Below are 20,307 nucleotides of genomic sequence, written 5' to 3' on the forward strand. Positions count from 1 at the left end.
TGGAAACCCCAAGTTCCAGAGATAGACTAGGCAAGTGGTTTCCACCCTGCCGCAAAATGGAAACCTTGAGTTCGCAAGACTTGGGCAGTTCTTCATTGTTTTGTAACATGGAAACCATGGTTTCCATAAACTTTGGTGATTTTGGACGTGTTGCGACATGGAAACCAAAGTTCCCCACACCATGGCCACGGTTTTTGCCTGGGTGGGAGATGGAGACCCCATTCGTTCCTGGAATTAGGTGGTTTCCCTCATGCCACAAAAAAGAAGACCCCGGGTTCTGTGGGCTTGGGCGGTTCTCTGTCATTCCGTGGGATGGAAACCTGAGTTCCCTACACCAAGGTCATGGTTTCTATCATGGCGGGACATGGAAGACCTCGAGTTTCCCATAATTAGGCAGTTTTCATGATGCCATGGAATGGAAAACCCCGTGTTTGGTAGACTTGAGCAGTCGCTCCCTGTCACGCGATGACATGGAAACCTGAAGCTCCCCAAGCTTGGGTGGTCATTCCCTATCGTGTGATGACATGGAAACCCGAAGCTCCCTAGACTTGCATGGCAGTTTTAGCCACGACACGAGCGACATGGGAATCCAGTGTTTCCCAGACTTGGGTAGCAATTTTTGTCGTGACATGAAATGGAAACCTCGTGTGTCCACTGACTTGGGTAGAAATTTCCATCACGCCATGAAATGGACACCCCGAGTTCCCTAGACTTTGGTTGCTTTTCATCGCCCCATGACATGGAAATCCAAAGTTCCATAGAATCTCGGGCAATTCAGGGTGTGCTGCGACATGGAAACCCCAGGTTTCCCAGACTTGGTTTGTTTCCATCGGTGGTTTCGGCCGTGCCACGACATGGAAACCATGAGTTCCCCAGACTTGGGCAGTGGTTTCGAAACACCCCAAGCTCCCTAGACTTGCGAGCTGGTTTACATCGTCATGGAAACCCCAAGTTCCCCGCATTGGGGCATTGTTGAAAACCTCGAGTTTCCATTATGCCATAAAATGTGGAAACCCACGGTTCCATCAAGGGCGGGACATGGAAACCCCAAGTTTCCCTAGACTTGGGAGCCGCCGGTTTCGGCTATGGCGCGACATGGAAACCCCAGGTTTCCCAGGCTTCGGTGCCAGGGCATGACATGGAAACCCCAAGTTTCTCTAGGCTTGGGTGCCGCTAGTTTCAGTCGTGGCATGACATGAAACCTCAAGTTTCCCAGGCTTGGGTGCCAGGGTGCGGCATGGAAAGCCCAAGTTTCTGTAGGCTTGGCCTTCGTCGGTTTCGGTCATGGCGCGACATGGAAATCCCAAGCTTCCCTAGGTTTGGGCACTGGGGCAGGACTTGGAAACCAAAAACTTTGGGCGCAACATGGAAACCCCAAATTTTCTTGCACTGGGTGGAAGCCCCAAATTTTAGGCGCAAGGTGGAAATCCTAAATTTTGGGCACGACATGGAAACTCCAATTTTTTTTGCGCTGGGCGGAAGCCCCAAATTTTAGGCACTAGGTGGAAACTCCAAATTTTGGGCACCAGGGTGCGGCATGGAAACCCCAATTTTTCCCATGCTTGGGTGCCAAGGTGCGGCATGGAAACCCCAATTTTGCCCATGCTTGGGCACCTTTTTCTTCACAATGTGGAAACCCCAAATTTTGGGCACCTGGGCGCAACATGGAAACCCCAAAATTTTGGGCACCTGAGTGAGACATGGAAACCCAATTTTCCCTTGCTTCGGTGCCTTTTCCATCGTAGCATGGAAACCCCAAATTTCCCTCCCCCAAGCAATAAAAAATTGTTGTTTGGAGGTAGAGGCAAAGGTGCAAGAGTGGGATGGTTTTTGGATTTGTTTGTGACAAGAGCGAAGCTTTGAATCAAGGCAAACAAGGGCTGAATCTAAGTGGATTGTGGCAACAAGGCCACTCTACCTCTTACAATACCCCATCGCATATTTATGTCATCGACAAAGGATTATTCTCAACGACTGTTTGGAATTGAACTTCAAAGCTGCCCCGACCAAGATGCTTCACAGTCGTGGTTTGCAAATGACACGGGTCCCTGGGGGTGAAAAAGCGACACCCCTATTGCGAGTCGAGATACAGTCGAAGAATGACATGCACCGCTTCTAGCATGGATTCTGACTTAGAGGTGTTCAGTCATAATCTGACACACGGTAGCTTCGCGCCACTAGATTTTCAACCAAGCACGATGACCAATTGTGTGAATCAACGGTTCCTCTTGTACTAAGTTGAATTATTATTGTGGTGCGGTTCATCAGTAGGGTAAAACTAACCTATCTCATGATGGTCTAAATCCAACTCACATTCCCTATTGGTGGGTGAACAATCAAACACTTAGTGAATTCTGCTTCACAATGATATGAAGAGCCAACATCGAAGGATCAAAAAGCAATGTCGTTATGAATGCTTGGATGCCATAAGCCGGTTATCCCTGTGGTTACTTTTCTAACACCTCTAGCTTCAAATTCTAAAAATCTAAAGGATCAATAGGCCACACATTCATGGTTTGTATTCATACTGAAAATCAATATCAAATGAGCTTTTACCCTTTTGTTCCATATGAGATTTCTGTTCTCGTTGAGCTCATCTTAGGACATTTGCGTTATCTTTTAATAGATGTGCCACCCTAGCTAAACTCCCCACCTGACAATGTCTTCTGCCTAGATCGTCTCGTCAAAACATGCCTTAAGGCCAAAAACAGGGGTAGTGCCCCGTCTCCACCCCATGGAATAAGTAAAATAACGTTAAAAGTAGTGGTATTTCACTTGCGCTAAAAACGGCTCCCACTTATTCGACACCTCTAAAGTCATTTCACAAAGTCAGACTAGAGTCAAGCTCAATAGGGTCTTCTTTCCCCGCTGATTCTGCCAAGCCCGTTACCTTACCTGTGGTTTCACTAGATAGTAGATAGGGATAGTGGGAATCTCATTAATCCATTCATGTGCATCACTAAACAGATTACGAGGCATTTGGCTACCTTAAGAGAGTCATAGTTACTCTCACCATTTACCCGTGCTTGGTTGAATTTCTTCACTTTGACATTCAGAGCACTGGGTAAAAATCACATTGCATCAGCATCCGTAGGGACCATTGCAATGCTTTGTTTTAATTAAACAGTTGGATTCCTCTTGCCCATACAAGTTCTGAGTTGATTGTTCGACACCTAGGGAAAATCCCCTGACAAGGGGCATTCTACGCCCGTAGACCAACCGACACGCAACTACTGGCCCTCGCTGCGAGAGCAACTTGGGCAGACTGTCAATAGACCATGAGTTGAGGGCACAAACCCCTAGGCCCAACCCTCAGAGCCAATCCTTTTCCTAAAGTTATGGATCCGTTTTGCCGACTTCCCTTACCTACAATGTTCTAATGAGTAGAGTTTGTTCACCTTGGAGACCTGATGTGGTTATGAGTACGATCGGGCATGAACGGTACTTGGTCCTCCAGATTTTCAAGGGCTACCAAGGGCACACCGAACACTACAAGACGTTAGTGGTCTTCCAGTTGCTGGACCCTATCTCTGGGTGAACCAATTCCAGGGTGGGCAAGCTATTAAAAGGAAAAGATAACTCTTCCTGGGGCCCCTGACGACGTCTCCATATTTCCTAACGTTTTTGCCTTCCGTCATGTCCTGGTTTGTGAATATTAACCCGATTCCCTTTCAATGCTCATGTAGAGTGCACCCTTGATACAATTCTTCCCCATCTCTTAGGATCGACTAACCCATGTCCAAGTGTTGTTCACATGGAACCTTGCCCCACTTCAGTCTTTAAAGTTCTCATTTGACTATTTGCTACTACGACCAAGATCTGCACCAAGGGCTGATCCACCCAAGCTCATGCCCGAGGTTTCTCAATGACCCCCGCATCCTCCTACTCATCAGAGCCAGGAAATTGCTCTGAAGGTCAAGTATAGGTTGCGCGCTTTAGCACCATCCATTTTCTGGGCTAGTTTATTTGGTAGGTGAGTTCTTACACACTACTTAGCACATTTCGACTTCCATGATCACTGTCCTACTATCTTAATCAACCAACACCCTTTGTGGGATCTAGGTTAGCACGTAATTTGGCACTGTAACTTGACTTTCGGTTCATCTCACATCGATAGTTTTGCTTACCAAAAATGGCCCACTTTGAGCTCTCGATTCCATGGCGCGGCTCAATGGAGCAGCCACACCCTCTTACCTATTTAAAGTTTGAGAATAGGTCAAGGGCGTTACGCCCCCGATGCCTGTAATTATTTTATTTACTCGATAAAACTCACACGTGATCTCCAGCTATCCTGAGGGAAACTTCGAAGGAAACCACCTACTAGATGGTTCAACTAGTATTTTTCCCCCATACCCAATTCAGATGAATGATTTGCACATCAGTATCGATATGAGCCTCCATTAGAGTTTCCTTTGGCTTCACCCTGCTTAGGCATAGTTCACCATCTTTCGAGCCCCAACAGGTGTTCTCGCACTCAAACCCTTCACATAAGCTCAAGGTCAGGTCGATGATGCACCCCCTAAAGAGGGGATCTCACCCGTCAACTTCCTTGCACCTCATAGGTTTTCAAACCCAGTGACTCTGCACACATGTTAGACTCCTTGGTCCATGTTTCAAGACGGGTTGAATGGAAAGCCTGCCAACCAACACAATGAGCACACAGGTGCACATGGCCCACCACAAGGGCACACGCTTCATTCCTTGACCATCGCAATGGTAAACTGATAGGCAATATTCCACCTGTGCTTGTGATGATGCAGCAGCCCCTTTTGGTTTTCACGTCAAGTCGAGCAGCGAACCAGCTTGAGCCATTCCACATCTGACCAAGATGCATCGACAGCCTCCATCCGCTTCCCTCCCAACAATTTCAAGCACTCTTTAACTCTCTTTTCAAAGTCCTTTTCATCTTTCCCTCGTGGTACTTGTTCACTATCGGTCTCTTGCCCATATTTAGCCTTGGATGGAATTTACCACCCAATTAGGGTTGCATTCCCAAACAACCTAACTCACCAACAATGCCTCGTGATGCAGAAGGGTCCCGGCCCGATGGAGTTGTCACCCTCTCAGGGGCCCCTTTCCAAGCGACTTGGCCCAAGTCCGTCGCTAAGGACACTCCTACAAACTACAATTCAGGTGATTCTGCCACCCGATTTTCATGTTGGGCTATTCCTGGTTCGCTCTCCGCTACTAGGGGAATCCTTGTAAGTTTCTTTCCCTCTTCTTAATTATATTCTTAAACTCAGTGGGTGTTCTTGCTTGAGCTAAGGTCGCAAAGCTAGAGCTAAATCCACCCTACCCAATGGGAGGACAAGAGAGAGCAAAGCAAGTTCGGGTGATGCCACACAAAGCCTACATCAGCTAATGCTGACTACACATCCAAGGGGACAAGATCACCACTCACCGATGCATGCCATGAAACATCACTTGAGTTATTTTAGCCAACCGCACCGCATTGGGCACAGATGACCAGCTCTGCTACTCCCTAACATATTGCAGGGAGTGTGTTTGAATGGGATGTGACACCCAGATAGACATGCCCTCAATTGAGGCCTCGGGTGCAATTTGCATTAAAAAAACTCAATGATTCATGGGATTCTGCAATTCACACTAAGTATCACATTTCACCACATTCTTCACCATAATAAGAGCTGATATATCCATTGTCAGGAGCCATTTCCACGTATTATCGAAAAATATGCCACAACACTGAATAGGGGAGCGCCTCACAACAAATGTAAGGCTAAGGGCCAATATTAGGAAAGGAAGAAAAACGCATGAAAGAAAGAGAAGCAAAGGTGTCTACCCCCCTCACAGGAGGAGGCTCAAACAGAGAACAATCTCTGTGAGCCCCACTCCTTGGTAAAAAGGGGGGAAATGCATGGAACAACAATCGAGAAGGACTAGGGTGGCCACCCTCGGAGCTTGCACTACCTTAAATCCTTCCCGAACACCAGTCCACAACAATTCCCTCTTTTCTCCGAAAAGCTAGGGACTGAAAGGAAGAAGGGAAGAAAACAAGATGAAAGAAATAGAGATCAAAAGTGGCTACTGGCTCACAAGGGGAGGCTCAAACAAAGCACAAGCCTCCCAAGCCCTGTGCCTTCACAAAAAGGGGGGAATTGAAGGGGACGATGATCGAGAAGGACTAGGGTGGCCACCCCGGGGGCTCGCACTGCGTCTCGTCCTTCCTGAACACCAATCCACAATAATCCCACCTTTTCTCTATAAATCTAGAGGCTAGAAGGAAGAAGGGAAGAAAACAAAATGAAAGAAAGGGATATCAACTGTGGCTACCAGCTCACAAAGGGAGGCTTCAAATAGAGAACAAGCTTCCCCAACCCCATGCCTTGGCAAAAGGGGGGGAACTGCAGGGGACAACAATCGAGAAGGACTAGGGTGGCCACCCTGGGAGCTCGCACTGCATTTCATCCTTCCCGAACACCAATCCACAACAATCCCACCTTTCCTCCATAAAGCTAGGGGCCAAAACGAAGAAGGGAAGAAAACAACATGAAAGAAAGAGAGATATCAAACGTGTCTAGCGGCTCACAAGGGGAGGCTCAAAGAGAGAACAAGCTTCCCCAACCTCGTGGCTTCAGAAAAGGGGGGAACTACAGGCGACGACGATCGAGAAGGACTAGGGTGGCCACCCCTAGAAATCACACTGCTTTTCATCCTTCCTGAACACCAATCCACAACAATCCCACCTTTTCTCCGTAAAGCTAGGTGTTATAGACATTTTTGTGCCTTACAGCATTGAGCATGAAATGTCCATAATCTAAGGGATCCAAAGTCCCTAAACATGTTGTTCCTACCCCTAAAGGAACAAGGCCAATAAACCACAGCAATTCAGAGAAGTTCTCCACCAAAAACTGATCAAAACCAAGTCAATTCAGGATCGTTTCAGTGGCTACACTAGATGTCTGCGCTGAATGTCAAATCCAACACTGGCTACCTGCGCTGAATGTCAACTGCAACACTGGCTACCTGCGCTGAGTGAGAAGGGACAAGTGGCAAGTTCATTTCTCAAGGTGTCAGAGTCCAGGAAGCTTCCAAAATGACACTTGCCTCAGGGAATTCGACTAGTGATGAGTAAGAGGTTCCAAATCTCCAAGTGGAAGCAAGAACCTCCCAGTGGAATCAAGAACTGAAAGAGGGAGAGGACACTAGTCACATCTCAGGCTGACTCATCCTCTCTCCAAACATCTATATATGGATCTCTCCCCCATGAGATCTAAAAAAAGGGTGCTGGAATTTTGTGAATGCAAAGAATTGCTGTTGGTTTGAGTTTAGAGCTATTGGGTGATTTGCTTTGAAGGAGGTGAAGAGGAGATTCCTTTCTGCTGGGAAGGTAATGCTGGATTGGGACTCTTATGGTTGTATCACTTCCTGAACTTTACTTCTTCATCAATAAAGCCATTTGAGTTTCTTCTACATGCATGTATCTCAATGATGTTTTGTTGTATTTGCATATTTAGTTTATTCTAATCCTTAAACTAGTTATGAATGTATGCTTCTTGTAGTTCCCCTCACTTGCCATTTTGCAGGAACTTGGTGTAGCTGGGCTAGTGAAGGAGCAAGGAGCTGGGGGCAAGCAGCAAGGAGTGAGATTGGATCAACAAACTAGCGGAAGACATCGGTTAGTTAACTCCTTCTCCTCTCTTTACATTTCATAAAGAAGAACACTTAGATAGTTTTGTCTTGTTTGTTGCTGAGGTACTATCACTCCTTAGAGTGGGATAGGGTCATTCCGTATTGGATACTTTTCCCAACAACACTAGGGCCCAAAAGCAAGAAGGGAAGAAAACAACATGAAAGCAAGAGATATCAAACATGGCTACCGACTCACAAGGGGAGGCTCAAATAGAGAACAAGCTTCCCAAACCCCGTGCCTTCACAAAAAGGGGGGAACTGCAGGGGATGGAAATCGAGAAGTACTAGGGTGGTTACCCTGGTAACCCGTACTACTTTTCATCCTTACTGAACACCAATCCACAACAATCCCACCTCTTCTCCATAAAGCTAGGGCAAAAAGGAAGAAGGGAAGAAAACAACACCAAAGAAATAAAGATCCCAAGAAAAGAGAGAAGCTCAACAACACAACGAGTAGATGTCCACTAACCAAAAAGAAATCAAACAAGGCACCCAATCAAAAATCATCCCACCTCTTCAGTCCCTCCCACATACATTACGACACAACACCATTTCTAGCTTACAACATAACAAACAACAATCAAACAACCAAGAAAATAAATCACAACCTAAACTTGACCACTAGAAAAGACAAGGTCTGTGATGAGAATAGTGTCTGGAGCACATTACTGAGAGGTAAACAACCCCCCAACCTGGCACAAGGCTTCAAACGACGGATAAATTACTAATAACAAACCCACCCTGCTATTGCATCCCTCCATGTACAAAACACCCAACAACCTTTCCAGCGAGAGAGTCAACGGTGGTCAAGAATTAAACTCCAAAGAGGAGTTGTCATGGGCCAACACTCAATGCTAGAGAAAGCCATGGGCCACAAATACATTGATGGTGCAAGGCCACTAAAGAGAGGGACATCTGCAAAGCGCACACCACGAAACAAAGAAATGACCAAGTCCCACAAAAAACCCACAATCCAAAGGGAGGAACAAAGACACAACCCGCTACTTCTTTTTTCCTTAGAAGGGGAGTGGCTCATGAGAGGATGAGGAATTCCCTCGATAGCAAAGGCATGAGATAATATTGCCACCCTCATGCCCATTGGTGGGAAAAATTGCGATCTTGATGGAGTGCAGACCGAGGGAGGGGGTTTTCATTACCTAGACACCCAACCCTTCCGTGAGGGCATATCGAGGAATGGTTGGGAGGACTAGGGTGGCTAGAACAATGTGTTGAACTTTTCTTCATCCATCCCATACTGATCCCACCCTGACAATTTCCCCTCATGGAAGGTTTGAGCTACCAGGCATGCGCACAACCACTCCCTCAACCCAACCACTAGCAAAAAATCTCATCCAAGCAACACATCAACCACCGCCGCCTTTTCGAGAGAACCAACTATGGAAGCCCGCACCCTTGGCCCATGCCTTCCATCAAACAAAATACCAAGCACTGCTATTATGAATGAGTCGAAATTTCCCAAGCACCTCAACTGCAGCAACCGTGCCCGACCGAACAAATCATCGGAAGGGCTCCCAAGAAACAAGCTTCCGAACCCCCTACAGAAACACATTGGGGGAAAGAAAAACAAAGGATGGGTGGGACAAGCACAAGCATGGCTTGCAAGCACACACATGATAAAACAAGTGTTACCTCAAGACAAGAAACCAACAATGTCCCCGCCAAATGCTAAGCCCGCTCCCCTAGAGACACACCACATAGTCCCACATTGCAATCAAAACCAAACCAACCCAAACCAAAAAAGGAAACCCCTACTATCAATGATCCTACGGTAGGTTCACCTACGGTAACCTTGTTACAACTTCTCCTTCCTCTAAACGATAAGGTTCAATGAACTTCTCATATGTCGATGCTGGCAAACCACCATCGTCGATGCAATCCGAACACATCACTAGATTATTCAATTGGTAGGAGCGACGAACGGTGTGTACAAAGGGTAGGGACATAGTCAACATGAGTTGATGACACGTGCTTACTAGGAATTCATTGTTGAAGGCCAATAATTGCAGTGGTCTATCCCCATCATGATGCAATTTGAGAATATTTTCTGATCCTCACAAACTAGGAAGAAAAACGCGTTCGCTACATCAGAGTAGTGCATGTGTAGCCTAGAACATCTAAGGGCATCACAGACCTATTATTGTCTCAAACTTCCATGGCCTAAACGGCCATAGTCCCTCTAATAAGCTGGCAGCGAAGGGGAACCTCCACATAGCTTGTTAGCAGGCTGAGGTCTCATTCATTATCAAAGTTAACCAGAAAAATCGCTCCACCAACTAAGTACGGCCATGCACCACCACCCATAGAATCAAGAAGGAGCTCTTAATTTGTCAATCCTTACTATGTCTAGACCTGGTAAGTTTCCTTGTGTTGAGTCAAATTAAGCTACAGGCTCCACTCTTGGTGGTGCCCTTCCGTCAATTCCTTTAAGTTTCAACCTTGCGACCATACTCCCCCCAGAACCCAAACACTCTGATTTCTCAGAAGGTGCTGGCAGAGTCCTTAGAGCAACATCCATCGTTCCCTGGTTGGCATCATTTATGGTTGAGACTAGGACAGTATCTGATTGTCTTTGAGCCCCCAACTTTCACTCTTGATTAATGAAAACATCCTTGGAAAATTATTTCGCAATGGTCCATCTTTCATTAATCCAACAATTTCATCTCTGACAATGAAATACGAATGTCGTCGACAGTCCCTATTAATCATTACTCTGGTCCCGAAGGCCAACACAATAGGACGAGACTCCTATCACGTTATTCCATGCTAATGTATTCAGAGCATAAGCTTGCTTTGAGCACTCTATTTTTTTCAAAGTAACAGTACTAAAGCCACGACCCAACCAATTAAGGCTAGGAGCACGTTCTTGACAAAAGGGATAGAAGGGCAGGTGCACACCGAGTAGGTGGACCGACCTTTACGACCCAAGATCCAACTATGAGCATTTTAACTGCAACAACTTAAATATACACTATTGGAGCTGGAATTACCGCACCTGCTGGCACCAGACCTGCCCTCCAATGGATCCTCATTAAGGGATTTAGATTTTACTCATTCCAATTACTAGATTCGATGAGCCCAGTATTGTTATTTATTGTCACTACCTCCCCATGTCAGAATTGGGTAATTTGCACCTCTGCTGCCTTCCTTGGATGTTGTAGCCATTTCTGAGGCTCCCTCTCTGAAATCGAACCCTAATTCTCTGTCACCCATCACCACCATGGTAGGCCTCTATCCTACCATCCAAAGTTGATAGGGCAGAAATTTGAATGAAGCATCGCCAACACGAGGGTTGTGTGATCCGTCAAGTTATCATGATTCACTGGAGAAGCGGGCAAGCCCGCACCGGCCTTTTATCTAAAATATGCATCCCTTCCAAAGAGTCGGGACTTGGTGCATGTATTAGCTCTAGAATTACTACAGTTATCTAAGTAGTATGGTACCATCAAAAAAACCATAACTGATTTAATGAGCCATCTGCAGGTTCATAGTCTGAATTATTTCATACTTAGACATGCATGGCTTAATCTTTGAGACAAGCATATGACTACTGGCAGGATCAACCAGGTAGTACCCTCCCACTTCAAAGGTAATTTTGGGCACTCTCTTACCAAGAGCCAACCTGAACACCCATCAAGTCAAAGAGATATCAAAATATCATGTAAAAGTTTTATGCCTTGCACCTCTTGCATCCCAAGAAGGAAGCACACGCAACATGCAAAGGACATGGCGAACAAATGGGTAGACCTGCCAAGCCACAACGCACCAAGGCCACTTCAGAGTTTGCAACCACACCCCAACCAATAAGAAAACGAGCAATCACTCACCCACTCCCTTAGAAATGCCTCCAAAAGCCTCCACACTCCGCACCGAGGCCACCTAGGAGTCCACTCGGACAACAGCAATGGTGGACCTCGATCTCTTGATCACTTGCGAAAGCCTCGATGCAAAGGAAATAAATGTAGAACAACCACCCATGAAACCTCTATATTATAAATGAGCCCCAACCCTCCCCACCCTGCACTGAGGCCACCTAGGAATCCACCCAGAAAGTAGCAATGATGGACCTTAATCTCTCGATCCCTACGACAACTTCAATGTGAAGGAAAAGGAAGGAAATAAAAAGATAATGCTCAACTGCAAATCCTATCATAGAGAGGCTATACAAACCTCCCTGCCTCGCATGGATGCCACCTAGGAGTCCACCCAGACAGCAGCAATAGTGGACCTCGATCGAATGATTGCCTACCGTAGCCTCAACACAAAGGTAAGGGAAGGAAATAATACAACACAAGTCAAGCCCGCAACCTCCCCTAGAAATGCCCCCCAACCCTCCCCTCCCCACATAGAGGCCACCTAGGAGTCCACTCGGACAGCAGCAACGATGGACCTCGAATGCATGATTGCCTGCATTAGCCTCAATGCAAAGGAAACGAAAGGAAATTAAACAAGACCAACCAAGCCCACAACTTCTCTTAGAAATGCCCCCCGACCCTCCCCGCCCCACAATGAGGCCACCTAGGAGTCCACCTGGACATCAGCAATGGTGGACCTCAATCACTTCACCACCTACAACAACCACGATGCGAAGGCAAAGGAAAGAAATAAATGCAAATCAAGAGGCTCGCTACACAATACAAGAACATATCCAAACATGAGGAGGGATCGGGTAGCTCCACACCCCACACACCCTACGTATAGGCAACCTAGGAGATTTCCCATAGCTTCATGAACTGGACAATGAATAATTTTCACCTATGGCCACCTCCACATAGAGGAGGGAGGTCAAAGCATTCCACCTCAAAACCCTTCTTCCAGATAGCCCCCACCATCGACGTAGTAAGCCTCCTCCCCATTGGACCACAAGCACATACATAATTGAAACAACAAATGCCCATAAACATTGTGACTTAACATTTCCAACCACAAAAGCCTGCCACACATGCGAGATGCAAGGAAAAAGTAAACCACTCAATCAAACATATGGGCCAACACATCTATCAAAACCTCAAAGCCAATGCAATCATGGATGATATGCACTTTGAAAGGAATGCCAACCCTTAACTTTACAATAAGGAGAACAACGCCTCACATCGCTCAACGGAAAAAGCAAGCAAGAGGGAGGGTAGGCAGTTTACATCCAAAACCCTTCCACATTCCTCTTAAATATATGCATCTCAACTAACAATGCCAACACAAAAAGAGTACAGGCACAAGAAACCAGCACCAAAAACAACCGAACAATGAAGAGGCTAGCCGTCATAGGGAGCCACACCACAACAACCCATACAACTCCGAGAATTTAGAGCAGAAGGGGAATTGTTCACGTATGGCTCCAAGGACAAGCATGGACAACATTACCGCTCATGTGCTACCGAGTGGGTATGGAGAGAAGATTAAAATCAGCCACCCTACAAATGACCCAAGGCCATTCTTGAGGCAAACCCAAAAAACCAACTCAATTACCAACCCACCTTTCACACGAAAATCAAAACCATCCCCACCAAATAGGGAGGAGGTGAAAAATATAATGAGGAGCCAATTTCAATGGAGACACACGTGGCTGCCCAGCCCAATCAAAATTTTCTATTCACAACAATCGAGGGGCACGATAGTGACTTAAGCATGATGGAGTTTTGGGGTTTCCATCTGGGACCACAACAACGAAGGCTCAAAGGAGCACCAAGCAAACTTTAACATTTTTATCGTTCGGATGGGTAAGAGGGATGGGGATGAGCATGGACAACATTACCACTCATGTGCTACCGAGTGGGGATGGAGAGAAGATGAAAATCGACCACCCTACAAATGACCCAAGGCCATCGTTTAGGCAAACCTAACAAAAAAACTCAATTACCAACCCACCTTGCACATGGAAGGAAAAGCTATCACTTGTATCATTTGGATGGACACGAGGGACTAGGACGAGCCAAGGAGCTACACCACAACAACCCATACAACTCCAAGAACTTAGAGAGTAGAAGGCTAATTGTTCACATATGCCTCATGGGACAAGCATGGCCAACATTACCTCTCATGTGCTACCGAGTGGGGATGGAGAGAATATGAAAATTGGCCACCCTACAAATGACCCAAGGCCATCATTAAGGAAAACCCAAAAAAACAACTCAATTACCAACCCACCTTTCAAACGAAAAGAAAACTTGTCACTTGTATCATTTAGATGAGCACTAGGGGACTAGGATGAGCGAGGGAGCCACACCACAAGAACCCATACAACTCCAAGAACTTAGAGAACTGAAGGGGAATTGTTCACATATGCCTCCTGGGACGCACATGGCCAACATCACCACTCATGTGCTACCGAGTGGGCATGGAGAGAAGATGAAAATCGTGCACCCTACAAACAACCCAAGGCCATAATTTAGGCAAAGCCAAAAAACAACTCAATTACAAATGCACCCTTCACATGAAAAGAAAACCTATCACTTGTATCATTTTGATGGGCACGAGGGGACTAGGATGAGCCAGGGAGCCACACCACAACAACCCATACAACTCCAAGAACTTAGAGAGCAAAAGGGGAATTGTTCACATAGGCCTCTTGGGACGAGCATGGCCAAAATTGCTACTCATGTGCTACCGAGTGGGGATGGAGAGAAGATGAAAATTAGCCACCCTACAAATGACCCAAAGCCATCCTTCAGGAAAGCTAGAGAAAACAATTCAATTACCAACCCACCTTTCACATGGAAAGAAAACTTGTCACTTGTATCATTTGGATGGCATGAGGGACCAAGACGAGCCTGGGAAACACACCACAACAGCCCATACAACTCCAAGAACTTGGAGAGCAAAAGGGGAATTGTTCACATATGCCTCATGGGATGAGCATGGCCAATATTATCGCTCATGTGCTACCGAGTGGGGATGGAAAGAAGTTGAAAATCGACCACCCTACAAATTACCTAAGGCCATCTCTTCAGGAAAACCTAAAAAGACAACTCAATTACCAACCCATATTTCACACAAAAATAAAACCTATCACTTGTATCATTTGGATAGGCACGAGTGACCATGACAAGCCTAGGAGCCATACCACAATAGCCCAAACAACTCCAAGAACTTGGAGAGCAGAAGGGGAATTTTTCACATATGCCTCCTAGGACAAGCATTGCAAACATTACTACTCATGTGCTACCGAGTGGGGATGGAGAGAAGATGAAAATCGGCCACCCTACAAATGACCCAAGGTAATCCTTTAGGCAAACCTAAAAACACAACTCAATTACCAACCCACCTTTCACATGAAAAGAAATCCTATCACTTATATCATTTGGATGAGCACGAGAGACCAGGACGAGCTCGGGAGCCACACCACAACAACCCATAGAACTCCAAGAACTTGGAGAGAAGAAGGGGAATTGTTCACATATGCCTCTCGGGACGAGCATGGTCAACATTACTGCTCATGTGCTACTAAGTGGGGATGGAGAGAAGATGAAAATCGGCCACCCTACAAATGACCCAAGGCCATTCTTCAAGCAAACCCAAAAAAACAACTCAATTACCAACCAACCTTTCACACAAAAAGAAAACCTGTCACTTGTATCATTTGGATGGGCATGAGGGGACCAGGATGAGCTAGAGAGCCACACCACAACAACCCATACAACTCCAAGAAATTAGAGAGTGGAAGGGGAATTGTTCACATATGCCTCCTGGGACGAGCATGGCCAACATTACCACTATTGTGCTACCGAGTGGGGATGGAGAGAACATGAAAATCAGCCACCATACAAATGGCCCAAGGCTATTGTTCAGGCAAGGCTGAAAAAAAAACTCAATTACCAACCCACCTTTCACATTGAAAGAAAACTTGTCACTTGTATCATTTCGATGCGCACAAGGGACCAACACAAGCCCGGGAGCCACACCACAATAGCCCATACAACACCAAGAATTTGGAGAGTAGAAGGGGAATTTTTCATGTATGCCTCCCGAGACAAGCATGGCCAACATTACTGCTCATGTGCTACTAAGTGGGGATGGAGAGAAGTTGAAAATAGGCCACCCTACAAATGACCCAAGTCCATTCTTTAGGCAAACCCAAAAAAATAACTTAATTACCAACCCACCTTTCACATGAAAAGAAAATCTATCACTTGTATCATTTGGATGGACATGAGGGACCAGGATGAGCCCGGGAGCCACACCACGATAGCCTATACAACTCCAAGAGCTTGGAGAGCAGAAAGGGAATTGTTCACATATGCCTCCCAGGACGAGCATGGCCAACATTACCACTCATGTGCTACTGAGTGGGGATAGAGAGAAGTTGAAAATCAGCCACCATACAAATGACCCAAGGCCATTCTTCAGGCAAACCTTAAAAAACAACTCAATTACCAACCCACCTTTCACATGAAAATAAAACCTATCACTTGTATCATTTGGATGGGCACAATGGACCAGGAGGAGCCCGGGAGCCACACCACAACAGCCCATACAACTCCAAGAACATGGAGAGCAGAAGGAGAATTGTTCAAATATGCCTCCCAGGACGAGCATGGCCAACATTACCACTCATGTGCTATTGAGTGGGGATGGAGAGAAGATGAAAATCAGCCACCCTACAAATGACCCAAGGCTATTCTTCAGGCAAACCTGAAAAAACAACTCAATTACCAACCCACCTTTCACATGAAAAGCCATCCTAGGGACCAAGACGGGCATGCCAACATTACCGCTCATGTGCTACCAAGTTGGGATGGAGAGTAGATGAGAATAACCCACCCTACAGGTGACCCAAGGCCATCCTTTAGGAAAAACCGAACAAACATCTCAATTACTAGCCCAATTTTCACATGAAAATCAAGACCGTGCCCGAATGAGTTTACATGGGCACCATCACACAACCTGACCCGACCCAACTATACGAGTTTTCGTGGGTGCCCTTACACAACACGACACCACCCAACTTGACCTGACCTAGTTTAAATGGGCACCCACACACGACTAAAACGAAGGCATAAGGGAGAGCCAGGCAAACGAGCTACATGAATGTGCACAAACCCCACCCCAGGTCACAACTTAACAATTTTGATATGGGCTCGTGTGCCCGAGCATGCCCTCACACTAAATGACCTGACCAAATGAGTTTACACACGCGCCCTCAAATGACCCTCCTGAACGAGTTTACTCGAACACCCTCAAATGACCTGCCCAAACTTGTTTACACAGGTGCCCTCAAATGACCCACCCAAACGAGTTAACATGGGCGCCCTCAAACGACCTGCCCGAACAAGTTTACATGGCCACCCACAAACGACCCACCCGAATGAGTTTACACAAACGCCCTCAAATGACCCACCCAAACAATTTTACACGGGCACCCTCAAACGACTCGCCCGAATGAATTTACATGGATGCCCACATGTGACCGAAATGAAGGCACAACGTAGAATCGGGAAAACGAGTTGCATGAACGTGCACAAAGCTCACCCCAGGTCACAACTTAGCATTTTTGATACGAGCTCGTGTGCCTAGGAGCAACCTCACACTGAAAGACCCGACCGAATGAGTTTACATGGATGCCCTCGCCCGACCCACCTGACTCGCTCGAAGGAGTTTACACGGATGCCCTCGCCCGACCCACCCAATCAAATTTACACAGAAGCCCTCACCCGACCTGCCCTATGAGGACCACAAACTACAGGGCACGCAAATGGGTGAGCTACGGCCATGGTGGAAGGTAACATGAAGCATTTGAATGGATATGCGATGAAGTTTGAATGTGGAGATATGTATACCCATGAGGATGGTCCCGGATGCCCCAACCGATGGGCGGGCTGATGGGTGAACCGACGAACAGGTGGGAGGTCATCTACATAATGGGTGGGCTGACGTACAAAAGGAGAAGAGAAGACAATAGATGTATGTTGGATGGGCAGGTCGACTGGGCACTCATATGATGGGCGGATGAGTGTATAAGTAGATGGAGCTGAGTTGGAGATGGAGCATCAAATTGGACATAGATCACTTGGAGTGTGAGTCTTGGTAACAAGTGCGAAGAAGTGCGAAGGACTGTAGTGCAGATGTGCCTACATGATGGGCAGAACAATGGGTGAACCGAGCAAAGGCAGATGTGCACGACGGGTGAACCAGTTAGGCTGTTCGTGTAGGGATGAATGACGGGCGACCCAGGTAGGGCATTCGTGCAGGGCTGAATGACGGGTGACCCAGGTAGGGCACTTATGCAGGGTTGAACGACGGGCGACCCAGGTGGGGTGCCGAGTGAATGAAGGTGTTTTGGTTTGTGAACGGGGGGTGTGACTGGAATGCAGAGGGTGTCCAGGTTGTGCGACATAGACACGAGGAGCACGCCCAAGTTGGGCAAATGAAATGGAGGTGAAACGAAGTGCGACGGGTTGTGAACAAAGGAAACCAATGTGCGGACATTCTGGGTAGGCGTGCACGGTGACACAGGTGGGTGCCCGAGTTGGGAAAACAACATAACGAGCTGAACGAACACGTTCAGGGGTGAATGAAGAGTTGGGAAGAACGTGTGGTGACCGTTCTGAGGTGTCGATAAGGTTGGTCAACCAAGTTTGCTGAAGTTGTGAAAATTTGGCTAAGTGTAAATTTGGGGTTTCCTCCAAGATTTAACTTATGTTGTGAAGATTGAAGATTATATATATATTGATTCGGGCAGACTCACATCGGAGAGTTGCCCCTCCCTTTATACTGTTGTGCATTTCTATATGCTAACACTATTATGATGAATGTTTATGTTTTTCATTGTGTATAAAGGATAAACTAATACTTGGTAATGAAAAATAAACTAAGTATTAGGCATAGTCCATGATTGTGAGTATTGGTGAAAAGAAAGTGGTTAGCGGTGCCAAACCTCGCTATAGTACAGTTGGAAGATTACCGCCAGTGTAGGGGCATGACAGGTGGTATTAGAGTTGATGTTTAGGTTGACGATGAAGTCTTGATCCCACTTCACTATCGTGACAGGTGGTATTAGAGCTGGTGAACTGAATCAAGGAGCTGATTCCGCGGAAAGGTCGAAGACTTGGCAAGGGAGTTAAAGTTTTGCAGGTAACAGGTGGTATATCAGGGTGATTCAGTTGAATGGTGGAAGAAGTGTAATACTTCATGATAGGTTTAGCAGAGGTGAAGCTTTGTGCTTGGGCCAAACTAAATGACAAGGCATGGCAGGTTTAGAAGAATGCGAAGGGAAGATCATACTGACCTTATACAGGTTGAAGCAGATGAAAGAAGAGAACCCACAGATTTGAGATAAACTTGAAGTCTTGGAAAGGAATGTTGAAGACAAACTTCTCCAACTTGGTTGGGCAACGGAATAGGATGAAGTTACAGATTGTGCTGACAGGGAAGAGGAAGGCGTGATGATTAAGGATGTTGCAGATATGACAATGATGGAGGATGAACTTGAGATTGATCAAGCTGGACCAAGATTGTGTGGTTTGCAGACATGGGTGGATGAGGATACTCACATAGAGGAGCCTCATGATGAAGTATCGATGCTTGTTTTTTAGTGAGACTTTTGGTATATGAACCGTATGCAGAGAAGGAAAAAATCAGTTTGCCGATGCAAGGGAGGATCCTACCATGGATGACTACGATGAGACCTTGTATGGAGAAGCAAGGATCATTGACTGTTATAGGACTTGTTGGGGTTGTTTGTGACCTTATGGTAGAAGGTGCGAAGGCCCATGAAAAGGGAGGAACATGATGATCATTGCGGAGGATGGGGTCATGCTTTAGCCACATGGAGAATTGGCTAAGTGCCTGGCATGGCTCATGGACAGATTAGAGGAGGGCACACACTTGAGTACGGTGATACTTGGGTGGAATTCTCATGTCAGAGACCAAGAGGAAGTCTTGGTGGAAATTTTAGTGGGGGAGCTATGGTGAAGAGACTCATGTGATGATGATATGGTTGGCTGACCAAGTTGACTAGACCAAATTTGCAAACTTGGATGAGGATGACCGATTGCTGTGATGGGTCTTGGTTTGACAACATGGGCAACCTAGTCATGGACATTAGTTTGGAGACATGGAGCATGGTAGTCTTATGTAGGGACATTATGTAGGAGCACTTGTAGAGGTGTCACTTATGGGCATCCAATGAGGAGTGCCAAGGCAGGGATGTTGTGCAGGTAGATTTGCTGGTGTGACATGGAGATGTTTTATTTATGAGCCGGTGGAGACGTTGTGCACTCTTGTACAACAAGGCCATGGACTTGGTTGGAATTGTGAGCAGACTATGGAGCATTCCTACTACATGGAGAGTTGAGGAATATTGCAGAGACCTTTGGGCCGAAACATGTATGCTTGCTAGGATGATGGTTAGAGATGATCCATGGAGCTCATGATGACATGAGGTTGTGAATTTTGAGGACTTCATATATGGTGGACTTGGAGGATCTGATGCATTGAGGAGATGAGGTCAAGGACTTTGATGCAGGATGGGGTGCATACTTTTGAGTACATGTACGGGTGTGCTTGAAAGAGTGACTTCATGAGGAGGATCGATATGAGACACTTTGGAGTGATGGAGTTACAACGACAATGATGCCTTGGTGGCAACACTTGGACATGGGTTGAGCTGAGACTTAACCACTTTTGACACATGGGAGCTGA

General features: G+C 46.4%; 1 non-coding gene and 2 pseudogenes across 1 annotated transcript; all 3 read right to left on the minus strand.

The window, feature by feature from the left end:
- Nucleotides 1–1,859: 1,859 nt before the first annotated feature.
- Nucleotides 1,860–5,270, minus strand: LOC149157370 (25S ribosomal RNA). Its single transcript, XR_016262114.1, has one exon. It is a non-coding gene; the product is annotated as a 25S ribosomal RNA (ribosomal RNA).
- A 247-nt stretch (nucleotides 5,271–5,517) lies between these two features.
- LOC149157371 (5.8S ribosomal RNA) lies at nucleotides 5,518–5,672 on the minus strand (annotated as a pseudogene).
- Nucleotides 5,673–9,429: 3,757 nt separating this feature from the next.
- Nucleotides 9,430–11,241, minus strand: LOC149157372 (18S ribosomal RNA; annotated as a pseudogene).
- Between the last annotated feature and the right edge of the window lie 9,066 nt (nucleotides 11,242–20,307).

The sequence above is a fragment of the Pinus tabuliformis genome, chromosome 5_2, assembly GCF_031772625.1.
Source record: "Pinus tabuliformis cultivar Carrire ecotype Pingquan chromosome 5_2, CPIR1, whole genome shotgun sequence".
Classification (NCBI taxonomy): domain Eukaryota; kingdom Viridiplantae; phylum Streptophyta; class Pinopsida; order Pinales; family Pinaceae; genus Pinus; species Pinus tabuliformis.